The sequence below is a fragment of the Ambystoma mexicanum genome, chromosome 5p (genome assembly GCF_040938575.1).
Source record: "Ambystoma mexicanum isolate Mex_15411 chromosome 5p, UKY_AmexF1_1, whole genome shotgun sequence".
Lineage (NCBI taxonomy): Eukaryota > Metazoa > Chordata > Amphibia > Caudata > Ambystomatidae > Ambystoma > Ambystoma mexicanum.
In genome coordinates, this window is record NC_090930.1 from 136,198,420 (window position 1) to 136,217,258 (window position 18,839).

Here is an 18,839-nt window from a genome sequence, read left to right on the forward strand (position 1 = left end):
AGATAGGTGGCAAGGAAGGATGTTTAGAAGCACTACTATCAAAACTAAAAGGAGAAGAGAAACAAATGCAAAGTTAATTCTGAGAAAAAACAAAAATGCCACAGTTAAACTGGGATGCCTAACTATCAAGTAGGCTGCAGAAACCCTTCAAGCTTTACTTCCCAGTGGGACACCTTCACTTGGCTACAGGTCCTGCTACCTTTAGTTGGCTCTCTAGGCAAAATGATTTGAATGCTTTTCCACTTCAGAATAGATTCTAAAAATGGGCCTAGACAAACAAAGGCTGTTTTTGTTTCAAGATTTCCTGGACCCGGGTATACTGCCATTGACAAGTTGGAAACTTCGGTGGGGTATCTCAGGAACTGCCCTTATGAACATGGATAAAGAAAGTAATGCCTCTGCGACATTACAACTCGCTGTGACAAAAGAAACCAAAATGGCAGCAGAACTTTCTACAAATGTTGCTCCTTTCTATATAACAAGGGAAGCCGGCAATCCAATAAGGGACTGGGAAAAATTGAGTTTTGAAAACCCAAAACCGACCAGGACAAAAAGAAAGGAATTCCCATGTTAATGGATGCTGGCAAAAGAGGGAAAGATCATCCATCAAGAGGATAAGGCAGCAAACAATCAATCAGAAGTAACCAGAAGTAGCGCCAGACCATCCGTAATCCAAATGGAGACTCTGGAAGGTTGCTCTGGCAGCAACCCTTGCATGAAGTTGGTCTTGCCTGATATAAGGACACAATTACATTTTTGGGACTCACTGTCCCATTTTACTGCTACCCCTTAACATTTAGCTTTTTCCGCTGCTAGATCTTTTACTTTATTGTTGTTGTGCTGTCCCATTGCTGCTAGGAGAGGTGCAGCTTTTAAACACCCCATTTATGTGCCAGGATGATCCCATCACCCTACAATTGTGTCATCAAGTAGGCTAGTGGCAGTTGTAATTTAGTTTTGGCTTCACTAGAGGTGCAATCCTTTTTACTGCATGAGTAGCCCAATGTATCAGTGTGGCAGCCAATGGTGCGGGGCAGAGGGGGGGGGGTGTTTGTTGAACTAATGCATTTCTTTAACCCCTATGTCTGGCCTATTTGGCTTGGGTCATCCCTTTGTTTTATGTATCCTTTTGTCTGTGGGGACCACAAAGGAGCCCTAAAATGGCTGTTATGGTGATGTGCGCTCACTCTGAACCCAGCCATGCACCCTCTAGGATGTGTGGGTGGAATGGAGTGCATAGTGGTTTTAGCCAGATTGGCCGCTAAAACATGTATGCGTCTGCCAAGTGCGATCATTGTTTAGCTATGGACTTTGTCTCATTGACTGCTATGGGGACACCCTTACAAACCTTTGAGCACCTTCTGAAGTGGGTGGGGATCCCGCACTAGAAACACTGGGAGAGAACGTAGACACGTAGACACACGCTTGACCTAGGACCAACCCCTGGCCTTAGCCATCTCCAGCCCGCGGGTGAGGGAAGGCCCCCACAACCTCATGCCCACAGACCACTACAAGAGGTAGAGGAAAGCCACCACCATGCACAGTTCCCGGCAAATGAACTGCTACAAAACACTGAGCACACATCACGGACAGAGACGATGAGCACAGAAGTTCTTAGCAACGTGGTAAGAAACCACTAACCCAAACCTACAACTTTAATCTCTGCATACACTTCTCAAATGCAAAACAAACAACCATCTCTATGCACAGCAATCTGCATGCACTTCACCACACTGCAACAACAAAACTAACAAGTCACGCATAGCCCTGCACAACAGCACACAGGAACCTACTGAGCCTTAAATCACACTCAAGCTCAGCGAACGGTGAAAACCGAACTGAAGCTATCAACAGGACACCACAACTCTTGCTATAACTATTCCCACTATACCCTACTAACCCACCACTCCCCCACACTCTTACCTTTCAGTTCCGCCTGAGCGCCAGGCAACAAATCTGGTGGTGATAGCTAAGGCCCATATCCCCTCTCACTCAGCCATGGCTCATATCCCTCTGTCTAATAACTTACCAGATCCCACTGGTCATGGCCTATAACCATTGCCAGTGGCCACACCCTTTGGCAGGTTCCACTGTTCACATCTAACAAATATAAAAAGGTCAGATGTACGTTTGTTCGATGCCGTCATGCGCACTAGAGGCTGCCCGAACACACAAAATGCTCCACTAGAGGGAGCTGTTGCCTTAGGAAATCCTGTGGTTCAATTTGCATAGCTCACCCGTGGTCACCGCAAGAGGGATCTGTAGGCTTAGGATATATAGTGGTCCTACTGTGTGAAGGAAAACCTGAATTTTAGCGTGTGTACACTGTCCTATAGACTAGTTGCAAATAATTATCCAGTAAGAGTGCAGTCATATAGACCTGGCCTTTGGGTGTGTCCACGGTCGCAGTTGAACCAAATAGGCCATTAGAAGATGGCCATAGCATTATAGCTCTAGCTCTCATCGATGGAATTACAGCTGGAAAGGGAAAACACAACAATTTAAATGTACTCCATATCGACACTGCAACTCAGCATATAATTCTGAGCATTTTTCTTTTTCGGCAACCATTGGGATTACTGCAGAGATCTCCTGCATAGTTGGAAACAAATTGCAGATTTTTCATTTCTGAAAAGTCTCACATATGCAATGGATGACCATGGGAGGAATATAAACTTGTTTTGGTACGGGCCCCCCTACTCAATCAAACAATTTCAAAACGACTGCTTGGTTCTACACCAAACCAACAAAAGGTACATCTACAGCACTTTGTGCCCAATCGACAACATTGGCTCCTCCAATGTCCTCTCCTGCCACTTCATGCTCTCCCAGACGGACACAGTCACCTTTCATCTCATCTACAGACCACCCAAACCCAAAACACAGCCTTCATCGGAGACTTCACTGACCATGGCACTCACGCACGCCAACATCATCTTCCTAGGCGACTTCAACCTCCCAGACAACAAGGTCACCAAACCGATGCAGGAAGCTCTCTTCTGCCTTCTCGACACCCTCAGCCTCACACAGCACACGAAAGACCCAACACAAGAGAAAGGTAACATCCGCGACCTAATCATCACCTCTCCCGCTTGACTAGTCTGACCACCTAGCCATGCTTTTCAATATCCACCTCAGTTAAGCACTCCCAGCAGAAACCCATCAGACAAACCTTCAGGCTCTTCAATAACTTCCCGGTGGAAGCCCTCACGGAAGACCTTGCCAACCTCCACCTCACATGGACGAACACCCCCACCCAACCTGCAACTCTCTACTGGAAGAACTCAATGCCACCCTATCAGCCTACATTGACCGACAAGCACCTCTGAAACAATGCACCTGCAAAGCGAAGCCGTCAGCACCCTAGTACACACAAGAACTCGACCTTAGCCGAAAAGTCATCAGGAGACAAGAGAAAATCTGGCATGGCTCCGGAACCGTATCTGACCTGGCGCCCCTCAAGAAACTCAGAGAAACCCGCCGACAACTAATCAACACAGCCAAGGCCTCCTACTATCAGAATACCATAGCAGAAGTAGACAACAAAAGCAGAGCCCTCTTGAAAGCAGTCAAGCACTGTGTCAACCCTCTACCCAATCCTGCCACACAACACACCATCGAAAATTCTACTGCCATCAACACCTGCATCGACAAAATCATAAAGATTTGCCAGCACATACACACCAGCTCTGCATCCACAGACACCAAGTCCATCACGTTGCCCCTTGCGCCACCCGATTCATTAGATGCTGCCTGTACCTCTCCTTCCCGCCACACATTACTGCTGTACCCCTCCTCTGTGCCCCTCTGTAGCATACCCCCTGCTGTACATCTGTTCTGTTACCTCTGAAAAGCGCTACATTATGTATCTGTACAGTTATATACCTTGTATACCTCTGTAAAGCACTTCATTGCTTCTCGAAACTCGGTCCGCCCTCAGTAAATACCATAATAATATAAAAGTTGTTTCTCATTTGGTACAAATCTGTCAAGCACTTTTCACGCTACATGTAAATGGAAGCACCATATTCTCTATGATGAAATGAATGGAAGTAGGCCGAAAAAAGCTTTTTCTTGTTTTCCCAATAACCTTTGAACCATTGCGCTTGTAGGGGTGAGGGTTTCCTATACCCCACTCCCAGGGCAAGTCCTTTGTTGTTAGGGCAAGAGTTTTCATAAGCATATGGTTTTCTGGGCAAGTAGATATTCGATAAACTCTCTTTGAATGATTGTGTTCTTGGGAGCATCAGATCTACCAACTGTGTGATGGTGACTCGGCTGCATGGCTCCAGCAACTGTGTGTTGGAGAATCATATTGCCGGCTTGTGTAGGTGTGGCAAAGTGACCATGTTGACTTTGCCACATCAACCTAGGTATGGTATCCCAAGCAGAAGCTGTTGCCAGTAAAAACATTCCTCTGGTCATAGAGCATTCCCTAAACAAACCAGAAAAAAAGACATGCCCCATAATTCCCCTGTTGAACAAACCCAAACCCCGAACCGGATCCAGGGAGGGGAATCTTGGACCCAGAAGGTAATGGTCTATACAGAAGAACCAGTCAGGTCACACAAGTCGGGAAGAAAGCTGGACAATACTTCTGAACCATGTTAAACCAACAAGAAAGGGACTACATCTCCCATAATCACTATTTTCCAACAGAGGAAATCCCAGAGCGGACTACCAAAACATGCCCACATATTCAGAGTCAGGAAGATAATGGGGAAGACCAGGGTAACCCCACTAGGGTTTTTTCCACATCCCAAATGGGGAAATCTTGATATCAAGCAGGAAGCCATTCCTCACTGATACCAATAAGAGAGACACAGACTGAACCCAACCTTCTTCCCACACCACCAGCAACAATGTAGAGGAGAGAACACATCTCCGTCACAAGTGGCAGCACAAGGGAGACAGAATCAGCTGCAGGCACTGTTATAAGCAAGGGAAAGGATACCAGCACTGCACCAAACTAAGGAGAAACAGGTTTCCCAAACTCCCAGGCCACAGATGTTATGCTTAATACATACACAGAGCTGTTTGACACACGAGGTCACCAAAACAAAATTCAGGGAGGGGAAACTCCAACCTGAGACAGGGGTACGACTAACACCTCTTTCTCAGCCAGCAAGAAACAGACTAAGTGGGATCCAAGCTAGCAGCTTCCCCATTTACAGATTTCTCCTATGAACCCAGGACTACAAAGCATCCAAGCTATGGAATGCCAAAACAGGGCATGTAACCTCTCTGGCCAATCAGCGAGAAGCTAATCAGTCCAAGTACTATATAAGGGTCAGCTCCTAAACCAAGAGTGAAAGGGAGTTTTGCTGTGCAGAAAAGGTGCTAAAGAGGAAAGAATGCGGGAGCAGAGAGGAAGGTTGGTGGGCCGACTAAGACCTGGAGTGGAAGAATGAATTAAAAGACCAAGAGAGAAGGGGAGGATCCTGGGGTGATTGTAAGACTTGGAGTGGAGTGATACATTTAATTTAACTACTGTAGAATAGAGGCTGATTGTAAGACCCAGATAGGAGTGACTTATTGTAAAACCCAGAGACTGGAGGAGACGGAAGGCTGAAGACCAGAAATACTGAAAAGGAGATGAAGTGGAGACTAAAAGGCAGATGAAAAGAGAACTGGCCACATCCCAAGTCAAGAAAAGGGAAGCGGGAGAAAAGGTGGGTGCCTTTGAGGGCAAGACAGGAAAGGTGTAGACAAAGGCTCTGACCAATGGATTGGCAGAGCAGGGCAGAGGCCCTGACAAGAAAAAGAAAGGGCAGAGACCAAGAACAGAAATTGTCAATTTACCCTGGAAACTTAATAGTCTAGGTCTGTGATTTGAGGTCAAATTTAGTTTATGTATTGCAAAATGTGTAGGGTTTCTTACGAGTCTTGTTACGCGAACCCTTCTGGAACTCTCGCCTTGACGCAAGAGATTCCAAGATGGCTGCCATTTCTGCTACGTCGTCGCCATCTGACATCCAACGTCATGACGTTGTGATGACGTAGATAAATATTTGCAACCATGCGTTCACAAGCCTGTTATTTGAGAGTTTCAGCAATCAGGGATTCCCAAAATTCACTCATAACTACTCATAATTATTGCCATCTATCTGTGTGAAAGATATCTGTGTGATATCTATTGTTTGCTTAGAGAGTACATGCACCACCTCAATTTTAAAATTAATTTTACATGATCTGGAGAAGTGGTCATGCTAAAATGCTGTGGCGGAATGTAATGCTTCTTTTTTTTTTAGGAGAGTTTTTTTTATTCATTTGCATTTGGCACGAGTACCTTTACAAATATTCCTTTATAATTTATAAAATACAGAACAAAAATCAGATTGTTCCACTAAAACATAACTAAAACAACAATCATATTTACATACAGTTAAAAAAGATAGATTTGATTCATAGATTGTCACATAATAAATAATCATCTTGGATTCACATTTACAGGTGTTAATAAAGAGAAAGGATAGTGGATCTTTTAATTCTCGTCAATATCCCTTTGTTCCATTTCACTTAAATGTACCTGCATTGTGTTTAGGAACCGAGTTAAAGCTAGAACCACATCCTGTCTTGTACCCCACATACACTGTGTCCATAACAGTTCTCATGTGGGTGGCAGATCTACATTAAAGAAAGTCGCCAAGTGTGTTATATGGAGGACTTCAAAAAATACACAATAGATCAAAAGGTGTTTCAGTGTTTCTTGATTCACCCCCTTTTCACAGAATCTGCATCCATCCATTCAAGCAACATTATTGTTCTTGGTCCATTACTTCATCTTTTCATTTATGTGAAAAAGATTTAGTTTGAATTTCAAATATAGATTTCTTGTGATATTGCATGGAAAAATTAACAACTATTACAGCCGTGGATATTGTTTATGACTGAAGCATGTATGATCTGTGTATGATTTATAAGAAGCATTCTGATCAATGATTTTTGCCCAGTCGAGTTGAAACAATCTCTTTTTTACAATATTTGTTCGTTCATACAAATCTTTCTGCTGAGTGGCAATAAGATTCAAGATTGTTTTCATCTTATTGACATATCTATTGATCAGGGCTGGATAACATTCACAACCATTTTTGCAAGATCTTCATATAATGAGTTTGCTGGAGGGCATAACATTTTCCCATAATTCATCAACATTCTCCAGGAAAATTTAGCCGCCAAAGAGTTAAGCCCTAATTCATGTAGAATCATCGTATTTGGTAATGATTTAGGTAAACCCAGGACCACTTTCCAAATTCTGCCCTGTATTTTGTTTAACAGTTTAGTCAGGTCGAGTAGACAGGGGTCCAATCCATACAGAATAATGAGTTCTATCTTCAAAGTATAGAAGTCTATGATGGGTATTAAAGAAAATTTTGCGTGCCTGTGATGTATGATTTTCACCCTACCAGCCTACATTGACCGTGTGAGTTTGCATCGCTCAGATTATATCCCAAATACCTCGTCACAAGGGCCCATTGTAATATCACCCCATCCAACTTCCAATTAAACCTACAAACTTTTTTTTGTTGGCAAATACAATTATGGTAGATTTAGAGGGATTGGTCGAAAGATTATGCTTGGTAGCATATGCATAAAACAAATTCAGCTTGGTTTGGAGGCCATAGGGTGTCCTATCAAACAAAAGTATGTCATCTTCAAAGGCTAACCAGTTAATTCTGGCGTCTCCCAATTTGACTGGATAGGTGTCCAGATTTTCCCAGATTTTATCAATATCAGCGATATAAAGATTAAAAAGTATTGATGCTAATTGACAGCCTTGTTTGACTCCAATTTCAGTCTCAATTGGGTCTGTCACAAGCCAAGAGTGATTAATACGTACCCGGTAGGAGGTGTGATTATGAAGTAAGGCTATCAGTCCCATCAGATGTTAGGGTATCCTATATTGGATCATTTTACGCAGTGATGGAATGACACTATCAAACGCTACAGACAAGTCCAACAAAGCCATGTAAATTGCCCCTGAGGAAGTTCGATGTGAGGTTTCAAGAAGGTGTGCTAGTATCGTGGCATTTAAGATACTGCCCATCGCTTTCCTAAATAATAATAAAAAATACGATCAAATGTAGGTTTAATAATTGTCACCCAAAAACATGGATCTTTTAGAAGACGTGGTGGTAGCCCGTCTGGCCCTGCGGCCTTTGAGAAAGTTAGTTTCTTAATAGCCCATAACACATCATCCAATTGCCACAGACATTTACTGGGGATCTTACTGATGTACATATTGATGTCAACAGAAGAAAAACTTTTGGTAGAGCATTTCTTTCTCTAATATGTGTACTCCACTCCTCAGACTACTTCAGCCTCAACTCTCGATCTTTTTGCTATTCTAATCTCTCTATTGTGTATACTTTTGAATGCAGCAATTTCAATATTATAATTATTAGGATGTGGGCTAGTAGTACTTGTAAGGTGTTGTTTTGCTAGGTGAAGATGGTTTCTTATCACAGAGATATTATACTCTACCATGAATAAATTGTGGGAGGCAATATTTGCCCTCATGTCTATTTTCCACATGTCTTGATTTACCAAATATGTCAAGTTTCTACACATTTTCGGATTCCATCGAATTGATGGAGCCTGTCTATCCACTTCTATCAAAGACAGCTTGGTTGTGTGCATGTATGATTTAACAGGGATGTTTACTCTGAGATTTAACATCATATGATCACCTAAACCTAAATCACTTATTAAGATCGGTACACACCTCTCTATTAGATTTTTCGAAACAGCAATATAGTCAATCAGTGACCTAAAGTTCCCTCTTCTCCAAGTAAAATCACTATGATCCTGTGCATGAGGGACTAGATGAAAGTTCCAATCTGTTAGAAAATTCATCCAACATCTCCCATGTTCATAGGATAAAGCAGTAGAAGAATGATTAAATTGCCCAAACTTGGAGCAGAAGAAGTCATTTAGAATTGCGTTGTAATCTCCTCCTAAGATCATTAGGGAGGAAAGCTTTTTGTAAAATTGCATCAAGGTCAGTTATTATCTTTTCTATGGTGCAATTCTTAGGATTCCAGTACAGATATATAATTAGTATGTGGTGATGATGAACTAGGACATCAACAACAAGCAATTCATTGGTAGAAGATATAAAGGTGGATGAAAACTTCATACTATTATTAACTAATGTCAAATGGCTTCCTGAAGGTCGGCCCTGTGTGCCCAGTCTAGCAGGATGGCTGTGCGAGGTAAAACCATCCAAATTAAGTTGTTTCACAGCCATCGTTTCCTGTTTCAGGATTTTGCTAGAAGTGTTAAATATCGGATCACCCGCATGCCCTTTCATTAAGTAGGTAAACCCACAACAATTCCAACTTAAAATGGAGTAGTGTGTGAGTTATGAGTGATTTTGCGTGGTGTCACGGGAACTCACATTTTTAAGAGAGGTTCTAGACATGCTAACCCTTTAAGAGCATCCACGACCGAGACTAAATGTGTAAGCATGTCTTGATTTAAAGCTAATTTCACTACCTCTTGTGTGCATGTTATCACATTACACTTAATCTTCTCCAGTTGGTATTCAATAAACCTAGTAGTTTTCAAATACGTGAAATTCGTATCCCAACAAATTGAAATTTTCTCTTTGTTCCCACAACATTTTAGTGATTACCAGAGATTCAATTTTGCAAAGCATCCTATTGTTGTTAATAGGAGAGAGTTTAATCCATTCAATGTCTTGGGAGTTCAAGCTGCACAAAGTTGGAATTTGTTGGAACACATTTAGCAAATAATTACGATTAATTCTATCACTACCATGTACAACTACATCACTGCTCCAGCCAATAAACAATTGCTACTCTTTAGGTATTTCTTCATAGGTCCTAGCCTTAACAGAAAGACTCCTGCTTGAAGTCTGTAACCCTTCTATTCCCAAATCATCACCATTGTTGGGCAGTTGCTCCTGTGTCACCTCCCTGGCACTAGGATTTTCACATTAATTGGAAATACACTGTCTCTTCATTTGTATTCAGTGGCTGCTTACACAGAAAGTTCTCAGTGCCCAACTGGGAATTTGCAGGGTTACCTTTACTTGGATTACTATGCTTCAAGCATATATATGAGGGTTTCGTTTCAGTGTGCTTTGTAGGACCTACCAAAGTAATCTCCGTTGCATGTTCTCCATCGCAGCTATCTTTTCTATAAGTTCTATTATTTTTCGTTGTTTGATAAAAGGATGCAAGATTAAATTGTTTCATAAGTACTCCAGGTGGAGTGGTTGCGCCCAAGTGTTCGCATGGACATCCCCTTTGATGGCCCCTATAGATTTGGTTTGAGTCTGTAGGCTTTTATTGGGGACTGTTTTGGTGAGCACTTGAGATTACTTTTTTTGGATGTGGATGGGCATATACGTGAATGCTGCCCTTCTATCTGCAGATGAGCTTTGGATTCTGCGTCTAACTGACTTAGGTCTAGCCCATGCTCCTCTGACTTGTTAGTCGCGCTATGACAACACTCCTGGCTGCACCCATTAGAAGCAGCTATTACATTTTTGTGACTTTTATTAATCAATATGTTATCTGATGAAGAACCAGATTTCCGTTTCAATACTTTTTGTTGTTTTTTTTTTTTGCTCTTAGTTGCAGCTTTTTTGCTTTGCGGGACATGTAATATTTCCACTCGTGATTGTTCTCGGTCTTCTCGTCATCTACGATATTGTCAGCGTGATCATTTTTTCCTTGGGCCTGTTCAATAATTTCAGTCAAGACAGAAGGACTATCAGGTGTGTCGATATTGCTATGTCTACATTCCTCATTAGGCTGCTCAGCATGTATGGCACTTTCATTAGATGGAATCAAGTTAGCTTCCATCATCAAGTTTTCTAACATCAGTATTCTTTCATGGTGAAGCTTGGCTGTGGAAGTAGCCACTCCCCTAGTGGAATGAGCTCGCAACCCTTCAGGAGGGCCCTTACCTGCCAATCGGTAACACTCCGTAATGGTGAGATAATCCACCTGGACAAGGTCTGTTTGATAACAGCATGGCCCAATTGTGTCCAGCACATCCTACAAAGAGTTGATCGTCCACTCTGACCCTGGACATCCTAGAAATGTAAAAGCTCAGAGCTCTCCTAGGATCCAACCGATGGAGTCGCTCCTCGTCCTTACCAGGATGAGGAGGAGGGTAAAAAGATGGAAGAACCACCTTTTGACTCAAATGATATTCCGATACTACCTTACGTAGAAAAGAGGGACGTACCCGCAGTACAACCCTGTCCTTATGAAACACAGTAAAGGGTGGCATAGATGAAAGTGCCTGCAATTCACTCACTCTGCGTGCGGAAGTAACCGCAACCAAGAACACAGTCTTGAAGGACAGTAATCTCAAAGGACAAGAGTGCAAAGGTTCATACCTTGGGCGTATGTATCTTTCTTCTGCATGCCCTGTGAGCATACCCATTTGCATTGTGAAACATGTTCACTGAAGAAAATGAGTATAGAACATCTGGCCCCCCGCTCCACTAAATATCAGCTAACTGCAGTGGCCTAGAGGTTAAGTGCTTGCCTTACATGAGAAATTTCAAAACCAAATTCAAATCCCAAACGGGCACCTGGAAAGGAGACGGCGGGAATACATTAGTCAGTCCTTTAAGAAACTGAGAAATCAAAGAAATCTTAAAGTAAGAACATTCTTCAGACGAGCGCTTAAAGATCGACAGTGCCACCAGGTAACCCTTAATACCCACTTGAAGGCCCCTGTGGGCCAAAGAAAGTAAGAAAGACAAAACCATAGGAATGGAGCACTGAAAAGGATCAACATTGTGACCTCTGCACCAGTCACAGAACTTACAGCAACGGTACAGGGATTTTGTTGCAGGCCGCCTGGCCGAAAGCAACACGTCCATCACGTCATCTGGGAGGTCCCAATCCTTATACCGCAACCTTTCAGATACCAAGCGTGAAGGTTGAGAGTTGGATGGAGAATATGGCCACCCTCCTCCCCCCCCCCACCGAGCGAGAGCGGATCCTCTCGGCAGGGAAGACGGCATGGAGGGCAGATGGACATTTCTAGAAGGTCCAGGTAACACGTCTCCTGGCCCAATCCGGAGCAATGATGATCATGTGAGATCCGAACCTCCGTAACCTCCACAACACATGAGGGGTGGCAGGGACTGGAGGAAACGCGTACAGCAGTAGGAATGACCAATCCACTACGAACGGTTCCCTAAGGCTCCTCCTGGAAGAAATTCCCTTGAGCAGAATCTCTCGCAGAGGTCCAAGGCGCCACAGATTCTCCATTGTCATATCCCCCTTAAATGAGTTGATCAATGCAATCCAGAAAGAAAGTTTACCAACAGTGACACACAATCCCACACAGGCTCTTGCCACAATTGAAAATTCTAAGGCCTTGACGAGTCCTTCACTCGCCGTTGACCAGCCTACCATCCTGTCAATTGAGCAACTGAAGACCGCACTGGATAGCTATCTGGGCCAACGTACATCTGCCTCAGCTTTTCAGCCACAACCAGCTTTCACATTCAAACCCATGACCCAGACCTTCGGTCTTGAGACACTTCAATTTCCAACTCAATCAGCTCCCTTTGTGGCTCCACCACCCCAGGGTGTCTCTGACAAGCCCTCCTCATCTATCCATTTCAACTCGTTTCGATCCTCTGAGGTTGTGCCTCATCACTCCTTTACACCTAGATGCTCAGATAATTCTTACAGGTATTCGCGACACACTGAGTCTTTTAACTCAGACTGTCATTCTTTGATAATGAAATGTCAGGAAGGATCCTTTCCAACTTAAACCATAAACAGACAAAGTGTGATCAACATCTTTGGAGACGTGCCTGAACTAGAGGACATCAGTTCACGGGACATTGATCAGATTTAATTAATCTCCGACAAGGTCTCCTCGGTCATTCGACTCTGGATCCCATCAGGCGTTGTGCTCAATACAATTTGGCAAGCCAAAATGAGACTTTTTGATATGGGGTTTTTAGTTGCACAAGACCCAGAAAGATGCATCTCCTTATCGATTCAAAGGGTGCCGATTTTATACACTCGTATTCAGGCGCGAGGTGAGATCGAGCATTTCTCAGACACATGCCAGTTACATTAACCATTAGCCCTCACCTGTCACTCTTTTCTTAGCCTTGCCAGCTGGAATATGCAAGGCCATTCCCATCTACAGGACTCTCTTCACGTTCTCTCGGTTACCTATGACATCTTTGCGTTCCAAGAAACGTGGCTCTCTGTTCCTCCCATTTGGGACAACTATGACACAATTCTTCTACCGGCAATCAAACATGAGAAAGGCCATCCTTTGTCAGGTTTGCTCGTTGCGGTGAATAAGAATCGTGGCTTTTCCATCTCGGCCTGGGACTCAGTAGGTTTATTCCTACAACTGGTTCGCATTGAATGTCCACAACATGTCATTGCGTTGATAAACATATAACGCAACCCAGCTGGCCTCACAAATCACGCCTTTTACTCAGGTCTGGATAAACTTCTTGAGTTAATCATGCTCTTCCCCGAGATCACAGACACAGTAGTTGTTGGCGACATCAATTTAGATTGCCTGTCTGCCAGGAATGTTGGACTTTGTAATCAAGCTAATCAATGGGCCTCCTTCAAGACAGACAGAAATGTTCTCATGCTTAATGGTGCAGTCGAGGGAGAGATCCCGGCCAAGTCCACGTGGCAGCGGGCCTCCTTGACGAGCATCATTGACTACATTTTTGTTATCCACACTCTTTTCAAACACGTGAGGACTTTCAACGTCATATCACAACCAAACACTGCTCATAATTTTTGTCGGCATGCATCAATTGGAGCACTCCTCCCACTGAGAAATTGTAGATGACACAATCTGTATCAATTAACAATGCTAGATCTCGTCTTCATTGGTCTAAACATACTTTAGCAGTCCTCGATAGAGAAGTTGACCGGAACAGTGTCTGCCCATGCCCAAGATCATAGACAAATCTTCTGAACTCTTTTTTTCCACCCATTCTTGTCATTGGCGGTCAAAGATCCAAGCATGTGCACACTTTCGATCCCGCAGTTCAAGCTAGGAAAGCTGACTATCATTATCAGCGCAGACTAATTATTAAGTCTAGCAAAGAGTGTCCAAAATTAGCTCTCAACTCTCTCCAATTTAAATATCGGCATTGGAATAGAGTGCATAAGGCCCAACAGTATCAAAGGGACAGTGAGCAAATGCTTCAAGTTTTAGCCACCAAACATTCTGCAGCAGCGTGGGTCCTTCTCAACCATTGTACCAATCCACTTGAGTCAGTTTCACAAGTTAATTCTGTTAAAGAACAACAATGGCTAGTTCACTTCACTGTATACACTGATGCTGACTTCAATCTGTATACGCCGGTCACCAATACAGCAGTAGTGTGGTCCGTAGACTGTTATCCTTCCATCTTGGAACCATTTATTCTGGAGGTAAGCTCCTCTAGGGCAGCTGGCCCTGATGGACTTCACAATTTAATGTTAAAATCCAACCCAAAATCATGGGCTGTGATTTTGGACAAAATATTCAAACAAATTGTACAATCCAAAGAGATACCCCGATCATGGAAAACATTGATCATTGTTCCAATCTACAAAAAAGGTAACTGTACCCTGCCTCAGAATTATTGGCTGATCGCCTTGTTGGATGCCCCCGGGCAAGTTATTTGCCAAACTCATACTTTGTGATTTCAATGCATGGACGAAAACTGGTCACTTTAGAGATCCAGATCAATCAGGTTTTGTTACCAGCCTGGGTACTCACATCAATCTGTTATGCTTTAATGTCATAAAAGCTTAGTGCCATATATCCAAACAGTCGGCCTACTTTGCATTCATAGACCTACATGGCGCTTTCGACTCAATATCAATATCCCGGGTCCGCCACCAGGGGCATCGGATGCTGGACTAACTCTCTGTCGCTCCGCCGGGGCCGCCCGCATCCTTAAAAATCCTGCCGTATTCCTGGAGCAAAAAATGCTCACAATGCCAGAATTGTGAAGGGGACTGTACCTGCGTCCACCTCCACGAAACTCTGACAAAAATCGGAGCCGCCCAAGGCCTCCGGCACCGCCCCCAAGACTCACCGGAGCTAGAGACCAGGAATGTGGGGAGAAAATGGCCGCCGGGACCCTGAGACGGACCGAACACACTCAGAGGGTGCAGACCAACTAGGAACGACCCACCTGGAGCCGGACCGTAGCAACCCAGAGCCATAAGCATGGGCCCCCCTCAGCGACAAAATCGGCGGACCTCGCAGCCCCAGAGGGAAACACCAAAGTGGCTGATGGCGCTGTCCATCCCCCACTGGTGGCCTCGAAGGTCACACTGGACCCGTGCTGCAGAGCCACAGCCGGCCCCCAAGAGGCCCACAGACAGACAGTTGGAACACCACTACACGGGGCTCCCCCTCCCCGGGGCCCACCATGTGCGGTGTGTGCGAGCGTTTGGGTGCCCGGGTTGAGGGGCGCCCTGCGGGCATAACCTAACCGACAGCAGTGAAGGCCCCTTCTGGGATGATAGAACCACAATCATCTCGCCGGGTCTCGGCGGACCACCGTGTGCGCTGTGTAAGAGCAGTTGGGGGTCCGGTTTGAGGGGTGCCCCACGGGCACAACCGATAGCAGGGAAGGTCCAGGACCACAGAGCCACAATCAGCTCGCCGGGCCACGGCGGACCGCCACTACACGGGGCCGCCCCTTCCCCGGGGCTCACTGTGTGCGCTGGCGCAACAGACAGCAAAGAAGGTACGTCAAGGGGATCAACCACACCTACGGGTGACCGCGGGGGGGAGTGGACTGGGGCCAGTGCCCCGGCGGGCAAATAAAGGTGTAACCCACGAGGACAGAGATTACCCCATACACCCCAGACAGGGCACCGCCCCTTGCCTGGACAGACCCCCGGTCACATAAGGGCCTGCAGCCATCGGCCCACGCAGGCACAAACACCAACAGTATGGGCCTGCAGATAGGGGACACACCGAACAGGAAACCCTCTGGACACCGAGGCACTGCAAACCCGACTAACTCCCTAATAACCGGACTGCTACAGGACAGTCCCCCCCCCCCGGCACCAACCGTGTATGCTGTGAGCGAGCGGGTGGGAGCCCGGGTTGCGGGAGGCCCCGCCAACAAAAACTGACATTGGGGGACATTGGGGGAGCAAGCCTAGGGACCAGGCACACCCACAGGCAACAAAGAGGAGACAGCAGCACAGTAAGACAGCGGCCACCCCAGCGAAACACGTGGCTGGTACCCCGGACAGGCAGAGAACTGGGGGCATACGATACGTGGACCTGGGGTCTTAAAGAAACCTTCCCCCGGAACCACCGAGGACTCGGGCTGATAAAACCTGTCAGGTGCACCACCCTTGGCCCGGACCCCGGCCATACCGGAGAAGACCGGCGGCCATCACCCCAGGCAGGCACAAACCCTAGCAGAATAGCCCGGCAGGAACCCCTCCCCCTCCAGACACGTAAGCCGGGCAGCAACGCAGGCGTAATGGTCCGGGGGCCACCACAAAAAAAAAACACCCCACCACCCCCCAACCGGGGATAAAACCCCACAGCCTTGCAAACAATCCGGAGGGGGATACACCAACACATCAAACCAGCGGAAAGGGCGCATACTCTACACAGGAAACCCTTCAGACACAGATGAGAAGCAGAGACCACACTGCAGAGGAAAACCTGAGACATAACGGCCCACGTCCCAGGGGACAACCCGGAGTGAGAAACAACAAAGGTACCAAACATGGGGAAAGACCTACCCCGCAGAGGGGCAACGCAGAACAAAATAGACAAGTACACAACTTGCACCCCAGCAAGGCTCCCCGGACCGACAAACGAGGGGGAGGAAGATGACAGAGGTGGCGACACGGGCCTAGCACTGTCGCTTACAGACATTATGGCAGCGATCAACAACTCCCGGACCTCGGTGAAGGCAAAAATTGACGGCCTGGCCTCTGAGGTGTCATTCTAGAGACAAGACCTGAGGAACCTAACGTCCAGGGTTGGAGACGCAGAACAAAGAATATCTGAAATGGAGGACACGGTTAAAAATCAAGGGGACCGACTGGAACAAATGGAACGGAAAATCACCCTCCTGGAACACAGAGCCGAGGACAGAGAGGGAAGATCCCGCCGCAACAACCTTCACATTCTCGTCCTGCCCGAGAAAGAAGAGGGACCCTCTATGGAACTCTTCCTGGAAGACTGGCTAGCAGACCTGATGGCCCCTAAAATTCTTTTCTATTGAAAGAGCGCACAGGGTCCCGACAGGCAGACCTGTTCCCGTGGTTCCCCCGCGCACAGTGATTGCCAAACTCATGAACTATAGAGACCAAGACACGCTCCTCCAGATGGCGAGGGCAACAGGCACAATCACCTACAATGGCAACGGGATCGGCTTCTTCCCCGACTACACAAACGAAGTCCAGAAGTCACGGCAATCGTATGACTCTGTTAAAAAGAAGCTGACATCCCTGAACATTAAATACGCATTATTCTTCCCCGGCAACCTTCAAAGTGTACAACAAAGGGGTGTCCAGGTGTTCCACAACCCCCGGGAAACCTGGGACTGGCTCGAAACGCAGGTTCTCTCGGATCCACATCCCGCCAGCCCAAGAAGAGACACACCCCGCAGGAACGACCGGGGCACCCGCCAACCCCCCGAGCAATTGACACCACCAAGGGGGACGGACGAGACGGGCGGGACAATGGCTGAAAATGGGCCCACTTTTCACAACCCAGCCATACAAAACAAGGCCCACAGGAATCAAGGATAAACTTTGAAGCCGGGCCGAAAGGAGCAGGGCCCCCCCATTACCCAAGCTTAGAGTAGCTACAAGTTGCACAAGTTTAGGCATTTGGTCTTTCTGACCACTCACACAATTTAGTTTATTGTTCGACAGATACTTCTGGTTGGTGGGGGGAATTGCCGGGGGGGGGGGGAGTTTAGGAGTTCTAGTTACTAAAGGAAACGGCTCAAAGACAATAAAGGCAACACAGACCAGTGATACGCCAAACCGGAACTATTCCTGCCGCAGAAGTAAAAGGAATAGGTATGCCACTCCTGGGGACCCATGCAGGCCCGCTCATACTCAAACTGAGCCGACCTTAAGTTCAATGTTAAAAGTTTCATGGTTTGCATGGGAAGTACACAATAACAAAAATACAGCGAGAGTGAACATGAAGGGGCACCAGAGCACGGAACAGAACAAAACTCTGCAAGTGACAGAGACATGGAAGTTGCATCACATCCTTCAGTACCATCACACAGAAGGACACACGCTGATGTAGCACAAACGAGACAGATCTCCCTACTGACCTGGAATGTGAACGTCTTAGGGACGGGTATAAAACGGAACCTGGTACTCCAATACCTAAACAGGCACTCCCCGGATGTCGCATTCATCACTGAAACCCACCTAATAGGTACCACCAGCGGCTTCTTCAGGAAATCCAACTACCCACTCACATTCCTAGCGGGGTTCTCCAGAGGCTCCAGGGGAGTTATGATCCCCCTACACAAGCGGGTCCCATTTAAGACCAATAAAGTGATATCAGACCCTTGGGGCAGGTTCGTGATGGTCCTTGGAGAGATGGGGGAGACCTGGGGCCTTATCGCAGTGTACGCACCCCCCCATGCTGACAGCAGAGCTCCTCACCGAGCTCCAACCCATTATGCTGGAGGAACAGGCAGACTTGTGGGCAATCGGGGGAGACTTCAATGAGGTCATGGACATCGGGCATGATAGAGCGCAGCAGGGGAACCAGGCTGTACACCTTTGCAGACGCAATGGGGCTTTCGGACACGTGGCGGACAATCCACACATCAGAGAAGGGCTACT

General features: G+C 46.1%; 1 protein-coding gene across 1 annotated transcript in view; it reads right to left on the reverse strand.

Moving 5' to 3' along the window:
- The window catches only part of ZC3H12B (zinc finger CCCH-type containing 12B), a 706,390-nt gene that overhangs the window by 613,757 nt on the left and 73,794 nt on the right, over positions 1 to 18,839 (reverse strand). The gene's annotated exons all lie outside the window — the stretch shown is intronic.